This window comes from Cydia pomonella, chromosome 12, assembly GCF_033807575.1.
Source record: "Cydia pomonella isolate Wapato2018A chromosome 12, ilCydPomo1, whole genome shotgun sequence".
NCBI classification, from domain to species: Eukaryota; Metazoa; Arthropoda; class Insecta; order Lepidoptera; family Tortricidae; genus Cydia; species Cydia pomonella.
The window spans coordinates 10030064-10042426 of record NC_084714.1 but is presented as its reverse complement, the minus strand read 5'-3'; the positions used below and the strand labels follow the sequence as shown (position 1 = coordinate 10042426).

General features: G+C 37.1%; 2 protein-coding genes across 18 annotated transcripts in view; one reads left to right on the top strand and one right to left on the bottom strand.

Annotated features, from left to right (window-relative positions):
* LOC133523477 (uncharacterized) overlaps window positions 1-4143 on the bottom strand; it is a 71437-nt gene extending 67294 nt beyond the window's left edge. For 3 of the 9 annotated variants that reach the window (XM_061859086.1, XM_061859090.1, XM_061859093.1), the window contains exon 1: window positions 3598-4143. The gene's annotated coding sequence lies outside the window, so the exon portion shown is untranslated. The other 6 variants (XM_061859084.1, XM_061859085.1, XM_061859091.1 and 3 more) reach the window with 4 other exon arrangements.
* Window positions 4144-10466: 6323 nt separating this feature from the next.
* The window catches only part of LOC133523478 (potassium voltage-gated channel protein Shab), a 99837-nt gene continuing 97940 nt past the window's right edge, over window positions 10467-12363 (top strand). For all 9 annotated transcript variants that reach the window (XM_061859103.1, XM_061859099.1, XM_061859098.1 and 6 more), the window contains exon 1: window positions 10467-10862. The gene's annotated coding sequence lies outside the window, so the exon portion shown is untranslated. The remainder of the gene's footprint in view (window positions 10863-12363) is intronic.

The window sequence follows — 12363 nt, the reverse complement described above, 5'->3', positions numbered from 1 at the left end:
GAAAAACCATGTCTATCTGGGATATATGGTTGCAAGCTACCATAATGTATGCTACTTCCAGTTTTATAAGACGCTTGCCACACTTTATTCCATTTTTCATATAACAAAGGTCTCACAGAGGATCTTATATCACGAATAAAACATTTATTATCTGTAATCAAGCCCTGTTGTATAGCTGATTTTGTACAAACATCTACTATTTCATTGCCCGTAATTCCGGAATGGCTAGGTATCCATGCTAACACAACTTGTAAGTTTGTTTTTTGGCATTCTCTAAGTTCATCTTTTATTTTTAAAGATAAGTAAAAATTATCCCTAGAGTGGAATGGAAGACTCACTAAATCCTGCAAGCAGCTTAGAGAATCTGTTAATATAATTGATTTGTCAAGGTTATGTGATCTAATATTATTTTTTCGGTATAAGAAACAGCTTCATATAGAGCTACAGCCTCACCAGTAAAAATTGAGGTTTGAGGAGGGTTTTTGAAATTAAGAATAATTTTAAACTTGGGAATCCATACAGCTGACCCTACATAGTCCAGAGGGCTTAATCTAGACGCATCAGTGAACCATCTCTTAAAATACCGATCCATAATTTGATTAAATTCAGAATTAGCATCAGATGATTTTTTTGATATTCCTAGGTCAAGAATGACAGAAGGTTGAAAAATTTGAGTATCATAATCAAAGTAAAACATTTGATTCTTATCAAATTGATAAACGCTACTTGTACCAAACTTTTTAAAAGATTTAATTAGAGGAGGAATTACTTTATGTTTCCAGTAATTAGAAGTAGAACAAATATCTGATAGGGCTTTACATAAAGGCAATAAAGGATGAGATTCATATTGAGATATGTTTAAAAATAATCTATCAGCTAAGTATTGTCTGCGCATTACTAGTGGAGGATCCAGACACTCCACTAGCAATGCATTTGTAGGAGATGATCTCATTGCACCAACCACAATACGAAGGCATTTAGCTTGGATTCTATCTAGTTTCTCTAACAATTTCATGTTACAAGGTTCTAAAATAAAACTAGCGTAATCAAAATGGCTACGAACAATAGCATTATATAAGATGTTTTGTGAATATGGATGAGCCCTATTTTGCGGAAGTTTAAATAATTTTCCATTGTAAGATTTACAGGGTAGATTTTTTCAGCTATTTTACATTCTTTAATAATATTAGTACACTCTGAATCCCACCAAGGAGGGGATGGAATTCTGCTACTAACCGTATTTTTAATAGGAATGGATTCATCGGCAGCTTGAAGAATACATTCAACGAAACTAGAATATACTTCTAAAAAGTTTAGCTCATTAACCTCAGGCAAGATATTAATTTTACTGTCCAACACATCTGAAAACTTACTCCAGTCAGCCTGCATAGTTTTATATTTTAAAAGCGGCTGATATATGGGAGGAGGAGGGCAGGCTTTAAGAATGGTTTAAACTGTAGGAAAATGATCACTTCCATATGATAGATTCAATACTTTCCAGGAAATTAAAGGTGCAAAACTTGAAGATACTAAAGTGAGGTCTAAAGCACTTGGCAGATGCAAAGGAGACACTCTCCGAGTATTAGAACCATCATTCACAACACATAAATTCAATTTATCAATCATTTCTAATAAAGTGTAAGAATTTGAGTCACATGAAGGGGAACCCCAAAGAGTATGTTTACAATTAAAATCACCCAAAACTATATATGGACCCGGAATTTGAGAAATCACCTTTCTTAATTCTTTAATTAAATCATTATTCGGATAAGGTATATAAACGAATATGAAAGTAATGTCGAGCACTTTAGCAGCAGTAATATTCATTTCTGAACTGTAATTTAAAAGTGGCATACCTGAATAAGTATAAGATCTGTCAATGAGCAAGGCACATCCTGCGCCACTTCTCCCATTGTTTCTGTCATCCCTGAGACAGGGACCCTGAAGCGGGAATTAGGCTTAAGCCATGTCTCAGCAATGGCACAAACAATAGGTTTAAATTTATTTAACAAATGTATTAATTCAGATTTTTTATTTCTAATGCTTTGTGCATTCCACTGAATTATTCTGTGATCCATTGTTTGAGATAAGGGGGACAATAGGCTGAAGTTTATTAATGAATTATATTAACAAAGAGTGTTGTCAGTGAGTCCAAGAGATTTTCATTAGGAGTGATATCATAGTAATCATTATTTAAAGCGCACCCATTTGAAAGAGCCGACTTAGGATTACTAACAATATCTGGTGAGCATGTATGTCATAGGATGGACTTAAAAGTTGACGAATTCTTGGCTGTTTGTATGTAGTTTTTTTATAAGATTTTGGGGTTTCTTCTGTATAGTTAGGGATAACTATGAGTTACAGGAACTCTATCAACTTGGGGAACAGAAGAATACATTTTTTGAGCCATTTCAGAATAGGTTAGTGTCGAACAGAAGGGAAACTTTGAGCAGCCTCAATGTATCCAATATTTTCGTCTGACATAACAATTTTTATTTGCTTTTGTTGTTTATGTTCTGGACAAACCGGGTCAGTGGCCTTATGGCGCCCTGAACAAAATACACAAGAAACTTTGTCATGTGAAATTTTGCAAGTATCACCAGTGTGAGGCTGAGCACATGAATAGCAGCAGGGTTTTGAACGACATTTAGCAATGTGACCAAATTTACAGCAAGCTTTGCATTGAATTGTAGGAAGATCATAAACCTTCACTGGTATAGACATAAATATTTTTTCTGGGAGGTCCTGTGAATGAAAGGTTAGAACAACTGTCTTTGATGGAACCCACTCAGGGGGCTGGCCTTCTCGGTGGACCTTACGAGACAGTTGTCTAGCCTTCATTATAATACGATGTCCAAAATAGGATGAAAATTGGATACCATCTACAATTTCCTCAAGGGACCAATCCGTTGGGATGTCCTGGACAACCCCCATTCTAGAAACCAGAAATCTGGGGATGGAAGATGTCAAATTATTGTTTCGGAGCAAATCTGAGCTAAAAAAGTCATTAGCAATTTGTGCTGATTTAAAAGATACTGCAACTTTATTGCGACCAAGAGATTTAATGGAGCCCTGAACAATACCTTCTATTCTATTCTTGTGAAGGAGCTGAGCCATTCTTAGGGCTTGAAGGGACAGCCTAGCAGACAGATCAGCTTCTGCTCTCTGAATGTGAACCACGAAGGGCCCCTTATCAGCATCTGAATACTTTAATGGAGCATCCGAATCACCATACGTATGATGTTTGGGTGGAATCAGTTGGTGAGTTTATTTTTTTTAATTGAGTAGAAATTTTTTCATCATTTCCTCGTTTGAGATTATTTTGAGGCACCACTTCCATCATTACAGATGAAGAAATTGCATCCAGAAAACTTTCTGGATGCAATTTCTCTCTTTTGTTTTAACATGAGAGTCGGCGTCCCCCCATCAGGGGGATCCGTACCATTCATAATTACAGCTAATTACTTACCAGTGTCCAGTAAACTAAGCTACAATAGTAACTACCACACTAAAATAACACAACACTAAAGAGATATACGGAAATTCCACCGGTAACGATTATTTTAAAAACTATTCAACCCAAACACATGTATTTACCAACGCAACAACGAGCAGAATCCGTTACTATACTATTAGCTGTTACTTTCATTTGCTTTGACATTCTTGACAGATGGTGGCACAGTTGCAATATGGTAGTCGCTTGCTGTGACGAACAGTGGCGAACCAAACAAATTTGTGTCTATTATCAAAACACGACGCGACTCGATGAAACGTCCCGTCCCGTGTTTATAGTGTATAGCGCCAATTACACCCACACTTCCCGATTTCGGGCCCGAAATCAGTCCCGATTTCGGGCCTGATAGTTGCTTTTCGTTTCACGGAATATCAGCACATCGTTAACAATATTTGAAATGTAATAAATACTTTGTCTCTAATAGGGTTGTTTCCAATTTTTTGAAACGCTTGTATTACGTTCTATATTAACTAAAAGTTGACCTAAAATTCAACTTTTATACTAAAAACGGCTTTAAATATGTTAAATTAACAAAATATATTTTGACAGATGCGTTCGCGCCCAAAACGCTCTTTGAAAATTGTGTGACGTCACAGTTTACGGTTTGACACTTAACTACATACACACTACGTACGATATGAGCTGTCAACTGACATTGTCATTTGTTGTTTATCGCCTAACTGTCAACAGTGTCAATCCGAGAGTTGTGACGTCATCAGAATCTTCAATGACGTTTCGAGTTTGGTCACGTGACGTGTGCCAAAAGATATTTTAAATTAAATATTTACAAAAATATGGTCATTACAGGTCCCCTAAAACTAGTTAAACATGTCACTTATCAAATTGATAAACGGTACTTGTACCAAACTTTTTAAAAGATTTAATTAGAGGAGGAATTACTTTATTTTTCCAGTAATTAGAAGTAGAACAAATATCTGATAGGGCTTTACATAAAGACAATAAAGGATGAGATTCATATTGAGATATGTTTAAAAATAATCTATCAGCTAAGTATTGTCTACGCATTACTAGTGGAGGATCCAGACACTCCACTAGCAATGCATTTGTAGGAGATGTTCTCATTGCACCAACCACAATACGAAGGCATTTAGCTTGGATTCTATCTAGTTTCTCTAACAATTTCACGTTACAAGGTTCTAAAATAAAACTAGCGTAATCAAAATGGCTACGAACAATAGCATTATATAAGATTTCTTGTGAATATGGGCTGTGAGGTGATAAATAATAATACAGGCACAACTACTCATTCATATAAAAAACAGTCTTTCTGAAGCCTCGCAGCTTGCCAAAATCCCAAAAAGGTTTTGACACTGCGTCACATTACAATTTAGCTAAAGATTATAACATGCCATCTCCCTCCGGAAATGGTTGTGCCATTGTGCCCCAATCTAACAATAAAACTACCAATGACCTCATATTAGAACTTATTCAACTGTTAAGCATTAATCTTCATAAAAATCATTCAGAACCGTCCAACGCTGCACACATAACCAGTCCTTCTCATGTTTCCTCCAATAATGGCCAACAATTCCAAAATCCTGCAATGGAATTGTCGCAGTATCAACAATAAAAAAGTGATTTAATACATTTAATTAAGAAATACGAATTTCTTATTACCCTATCTGAAATATGACTTCGGTCTGAGTCATGTTTTAGAATTCCTGGCTATTGGCTATGCATGCCTCCGTGAAGATAGGTCGGATGGGAATTTATAATAATTTACCCGAAAGCATACGGAAACTACAGGACATCCATATATTCAAAAAAGAAGTTTTCAAATTCCTAGTAAATAAAGCATATAACTCCATAAAAGAATATCTAGATGATTATGACATACATAGTAATTATAACCATGACTAATGATATATTAATTTTAATTTTATTGAATTTTGAACTGTACTTTAATTGTATTTTAATTTAATTGTAATGTAATACTCATTTTAATTGTTTTATTTTATAAGTTACAACATTGTGCAATTTTTAATTTATGAAATACGATGTTCAATTCACAGTCTTTACTGGGCAAGATTGGTTACAAATCATAGCACACGTTACACTCCTTATCAAGCCAGTGGGTTAGACCCAGGAACCGCGCGCCACCGACGTCATCTTCTCTCGTTTTCATCTGCAGAATGATTGACAGCATAACTTCATTTGTTCTCGATTTCAATTGTTTTAACAGCGCACTCTATGACGCCTTGGCGGAACCGTCAAACGCCATTCAGGTGTAACGTAACACTCTAGATTGATCTATTTGTCAAATATGGCGTGATGAATAACCTCTTAAAGGCGATAGATGGCATAATTCTGTCGTGAATATAAGTAAAGTTACAATATTTTTTGACGTCTTTAAAGCGTCTGGTAAAAGTGTCCGCCGGCGAAAATGATCTGGCAATGTTGATTATCAATTTTTAACAATATTTTCTAAAACATACATAAAAATCAGCCATGAGAATTTTTACCTATCTTTAGCACCTTGTCCCGGACAAATGGCCGTCGGGCCGATATAGTAATTAAGTATACATACATACATACATATAATCACGCCTATTTCCCGAAGGGGTAGGCAGAAACCAAGCAAGACAAGAGATGAAGTATGCAGACATTAAAAGTACATACTAACACTATATATACCTTACATTTTTAGCATGAGAAAATAAGTAAGGCTCTGGAATCTTACTCTATCAGAAGAAAACACTTCTTTGAAGTAGTGTTGTGGTTCATGCTAGACAATTCTTTTATAAATTAAGCTATTTTTCAATGAATAGTTTATCAGTCTATAATATCACCTACCTTTGTCATGCAAATTAGAAAAACTTTGGTAATTACAACCAAAATTAAGCAAGAAAGGCTGACCACTGGTGCAGGGCTGAACACTGGTGCCTTTACCCTAGGTTCTTTTTTTTATTAGGGTTCCGTAGCCAAATGGCAAAAAACGGAACCCTTATAGATTCGTCATGTCCGTCTGTCTGTCCGATTCTGTCACAGCCACTTTTTTCCGAAACTATAAAAGCTATACTGTTCAAACTTGGTAAGTAGATGTATTCTATAAACCGCATTATGATGTTTACACAAAAATAGAAAAAAAAACAATAAATTTTGGGGGTTCCCCATACTTAGAACTGAAACTCAAAAAATCTTTTTTCATCAAACCCATACATGTGGGGTATCTATGGATAGGTCTTCAAAAATGATATTGAGGTTTCTTATATCATTTTTTTCTAAACTGAATAGTTTGCGCCAGAGACACTTCCAAAGTGGTAAAAAGTGTATCCCCCCCCCCCGTAACTTCTAAAATAACAGAATGAAAAATAAAAAAAAAATATATGATATACATTCCCATGCAAACTTCCATCGAAAATTGGTTTGAACGAGATCTAGTAAGTAGTTTTTTTTTAATACGTCATAAAATAAAAAAATAAAAATTTTTTGCCCGTAATTTTTAAGAAGGAAACTAGAAAACGGACACTCTTCCTGGGTTTTATTAGGTCTTGCCAGATGCACAAATACTACTCTAATCTTTGGGATGGATCGTATCGTACAAATATTACGAGTACGAGACGCGTAGAGTTAATTCTGGGCACCAAGCGTCGCGTAGGCCTCGCGTAACCGTAATCGTTTTATAAGTGAAATCTCATTAGTTGAAATTATGTAGTCGCTGGCGTCAGATGTCTTCGTCGGATGTATCTATCTTACTTTCTCGTCAGATGAAGATTTTTTTTATTGTTTGATTATATCAAAAGTTTTATTAAGCGACGAACTAATGTCTTTTTTCAATATAAATGAAATGTTGAATAAACAGCAGTATGCATATCAACCGGCCCGATCGACAATGGACGCAGCGCGTGACGTAATAGGCAGAGTAGTGGGTCACTTGGACGGGCGGAGGCAGGTCGCTGCGATCTTCTGCGATCTGTCGCGCGCTTTCGAACTCGTTAGTCATCCACTTCTATTAGCCAAGCTTGACCACTACGGCATCACGGGTAATTATTACGGAGTAATTAAATCATTTCTTTATGAACGTAAACAGCTGACGTCTGTAAATGAACCCAGAACTCTACGCGTCTCGTACTCGTAATATTTGTACGATACGCTTACGCGACGCGTGGCCTTAGTGCTCTGCGTGGCCCGTATAACAACGTCTTCAGGGGTTCGTCGAGGCTGCCCTGGCACTGCAACGCGTCGGGAATGTGCAGTGCTGTGAAAGAGGGTGGCGTCCCAGTGGGACCGCACTACTCCTGAAGGTGATTGCAGAAAGGGTGGATAGCCCTTATATCACTCATTGGATGTCTATGCATGTACGGTCGGTGCCCCAACTTAAGTAACCAAGTACTTAAGTCCTATACTAATTGTATAGGAAAGTGGATACTTAAGTTAAGGCACTGATTGTACGATCCCAAAAAAAACATATATGTAACAATACAAGACCTCGAAGTTTGCAAAATTAGATATTTTAATAACTTTCATAATAAAAAATGGTAATATCACTTAAGTGGCGGTAGCGAAAACGCGAAAAGTAGTCAAGTGGCGCCGCGGATTTGCGCAAAACCAGTCAAGTGGCGGGGCCCCGATGGATATGTGTGAATGTATATATTAAATCATTAATCGTTGGAATCAGCGTTAAATAGGCATTTGACCAAAACCTCACCTGGTGGTAAGTGCCGATTCAGTCTAGGATGAAACATACTTACTTACCTAAAAGATGTCTATTCACTCTCGATTTAAAAAGTGCCAAGTTATAGTGTACTAGGAATAGACTTACATGAAGTGAATTTCACTCTTTAGCCGTTCACCTGATAAAACTGGATGCATAGCGTTTAGTGCAAATCAATGGCAGAGTAACGACGTAAGAGTAAAATGCAAGTCCGCGACTAGTCCCACGGTGGCAGTACGGAGATGGGGAGATTAGATAATGTGATCCCATCGCACACTAACCGAAATGTATCCTGTAGAATACAGATAAACCGGTGTTCTAGGTTCTGCAGTCTAGCTTCTAACAATCCCGTATCCCGCTTCCTGGCGCGTATGTCTATAGAATCTAAGGCAGCTAGCTGATACTTGGCGGATCCATCCCAAAGATTAGAGTAGTATTTGTGCATCTGGCAAGACCTAATAAAACCCAGGAAGAGTGTCCGTTTTCTAGTTTCCTTCTTAAAAATTACGGGCACTATATAACAAATTGATGATTGGAGATGGATTGGAGAATTTTATTATTAAAGTTAGAATTGTACTTCTAAAATTACATCAAAAGCGGCCAAGTGCGAGTCGGACTTGCCCATGAAGGGTTCCGTACCATTTATGACGTATTAAAAAAAAACTACTTACTAGATCTGGTTTTCGGTGGAAGTTTGCATGGTAATGTATATCATATTTTTTTTAGTTTTACAGTTTAGTAGTACAAATCTGCAACTTTTTGGCAATGTAGTACTTATGTCTACTAATTAATGTGTATAGACTGAACTACTGTACTAGTAAAAGTTTGCACAGCACACTTGTAGGTACTATAGGCGATTGGGAGGAGGAGTGGGGCGCGTCTTCGTGGATGTCACGAAAAACAGACACAAAAAAAAAACATTTCTTATGTAGGGGCTCCGTAAATTTTTCTTTTTATTTTATATTTATTATTGGTTGTTGTAGCTGCACTAGATGTACACACTTGATTTAGGTAAATTTTGACCGTCTACCTGTTACGGGTCATACTCGTAAGATAGAGCACACTGAACGACAGATTTGATGAACGGTTTTACGGTTAAAATACAGACCTCAAACTTGGTGCAATAAGAAAGAAAAATCGGCTAAGAGCATATCGGGCCATGCTCAGTGTAGGATTTCGTCCACCTACCTACCAATAACCTACCATTCAGGCATAAAAGGCCAAACGGGGCTATTAGTATCTTTACATTACATTACAAGCATACAAGTAACTTTTGCAGCGCATTGTACGTCTTTTTAGTAAGAAGAGAAGATTTTTTGCAATAACCCAAAAGCGACTAAACCGATCATTTTCGCTATAGTTTTCGTTGAAAGTATTTATTAAGCTTTTGTTTCACGATTTTTTTTCATATATTTTGTTTCTTTCGGAGCGATTATTTCCGAAAATAATAACTTTATAAAAAAAAGTTATTTGGAGACCGTTATTCGTTTTGAAAGACCTTATCCAACCATACGCCACACTATAAGGTCAAAGCAAAAAAAAAAACAAAAACAAAAAAACATTTTGTATGGGAGGTACCCTAATTTTTTTTTATAATTTTTATTTTACTGTTCTGTCGCAATGCATGATTTATCTATCCATGCCAAATTACAACTATCTAGCACTAACGATCACGGAGCAAACCCTCGGACAGACGGCATGGCGAAACTATAATAGTTATTTTACTATGTGTACGAAACCCTAAAAAATACAATGCATAACATGTTAAAAACCAGTCGAGAACGAGTCTAAAAAAATTAAGACGTCGTAAAAATGTTGTGATGGTGCTGAATCCTCGGGGTGCGAGTTCGAGTCACACTTAATCTTTTTTTTTTACCAGGGGGCCCCGCGAGCTATTGTGCTAAGGGCCCCGCGCCTTCTTAATCCGCCCCTGCTTCGGGGACAGCGTGCAAACCTGTGTGGCAACATATTAGCCCTAACAAATAGTGCTCTAAGCCTTCATCATCTTTGAGAGTGTCTGGACCCAATGGCCCAAATATTTGAATTTGGTTACAGTCTGAAGAGGAGAAGTCTTTTTGAACCTATGAGTACTCGGGCCCGCGCAAGTCGCGTGGGGCGCACCAGCTGCCAAATGCAGAAGTGGCAATTTCTATGGCAGGTTTTCGATGTTATTGTTAAGTTAATAAGGGTCGTAATATATGACTTTACCTTATGGTGCCAGAGCATAAAAAGCAACTTTATGCCGTTTACAAGCGACTTAAATACCAACTTTACTAGCTCATGCTTGAAGTGAAAATTCTAATAAACCATGACGAAAATAAATGGCCGGTAGATCTCAGTAGGTGACATAAACTTACGGGAAGCAACAAAAGAAAGTTGTGTGCTTTGCGCAGAGAAAGCTCTGGGCGGGCGGCGCGGGGCGGGCGAGCGGGCGCAAATAGTCGGCGCGGCGCAGTCGGACTCAGCCCCGAGGCGGACTAGCCGCGCGCGACTCCCGCGATACGACCGACCAACCGCACCAGTGCGCGCGTTACCCTAGACCTTCCGTGCAGTGCTGTGAGCCAGTGACTGTGAACGAACCGGACCGGACCACTGAGCCCCTCCACCCAGTGCCCTCGTCCTCTGCAGCCACGGCGCAAGCTCACCACGAGCGACATCAAGGTTATAAGGAAGGTAAACAACGAGCTTTCATTCATAATTTTATGCCTAGGTATTTATAATGGTAGTTATGAATTTATAATTAAAAAATCGATTTGTAGCTGGGAGTTAATATTACATGACAGCGCAAAAATTATAATATCTTCAGAATGATTAGTCATAAAATTAATCAATAAGTATAAGGATTAAGTGAGTAAGCTCTTCAAAATTTTCACTACAGTCAAAAAAGTCAGCTGCAGCTCGTTATGAACTTAATTGGAGCAATAAAAATGTCTACGTAATTTACACGTGCAGCTATAAATTGTCTTAAATCAACACACGTAGAGACACTTGAGAGGTATAAACTTTTGTTTGCGCCAATGGTATGTGGGTGCATGACACACAGTGACCCATTTTCGCAACATCGAGATTCGACAACTGAACGTTTGGCAATAAGTCCGAGAGCGGGACACTTCACGGTGGTTCTCGCTTTCTTTGATGATTGTATTTTAAGAATATTTGGAAGCTTCGCATGTCCGACAATCGCGTTAATGTTTTAAATTAGAGGTAGGTATTGATCGTAAAGCGCGCATTCAATGCAGCAGAGCATTTTAAACTCTTAACTAAGTGATCTGTTCTTACAATATTCAATGTAGTCGAGTATTAAAGTTAATTTGTAATAAGTTAACATTACATTAACAAAACGAAATTTTACAAAATAAGAAATACAGACAAAATTAAAATATTTAAGCACAGAACAGGATACGGCAAAAGAAACATCATGTCCGAGGGAGCACAGATGTACAATAACTTGGGATCCCTTTGTTTGACATAATTATTGAAAGTCATAATGTAATGATAGTCATATTATCATTAGTCATAACTCTGAAACCGTTAACTTTTCAGGAATTTCCTTAGATTATCCTATAGATAGGTTAGGTTAGGTTAGGTTTGTTTTATGGCAATCCTGAAAAGTTACGCGTTTCTGAGAAAAACCAAATTATGACTAACGAAAATGCGGACAAACAATACATTATGACTTAAAACTTTATGGGAAACAATAGAGATCCACAATAACTTACCTAGTGAAGTGAAAAATTGTAAGTCATTAAAAATGTTTAAAACCAAGTTGAAGAAATATATCAGTGATAATGTATATAAGTATCATCGACTAGCTGGATGTGATTGTAAACCACGTATGAAATTGTTTATAGTTTAAGCTCATTGTAAGTGAACTTTTGTTCTTTATGAGTAATAAAAATCTTTATACCCAAACCCAAGTGATAGTTTTCATAGAGAACGAATTAATGATCAAAAAGTTCCAATCTGATTTAGAATTCCAATCTCGATACCTATCTTTTATTATTCTCGAAATTACACCGCATAAAAAAATGAAGAAGCGAGTTTGCTAAATAATTTTCTGAGGAAGAGGGGAAGCAAAACGAGGACGAGGTCGAATTATGGCCCTTACTCGTAGGTATTTTGAGCTGCTTAAAGAGGAGAAAAAATTCAAGAACGAATTCATAGCTTAAATTTC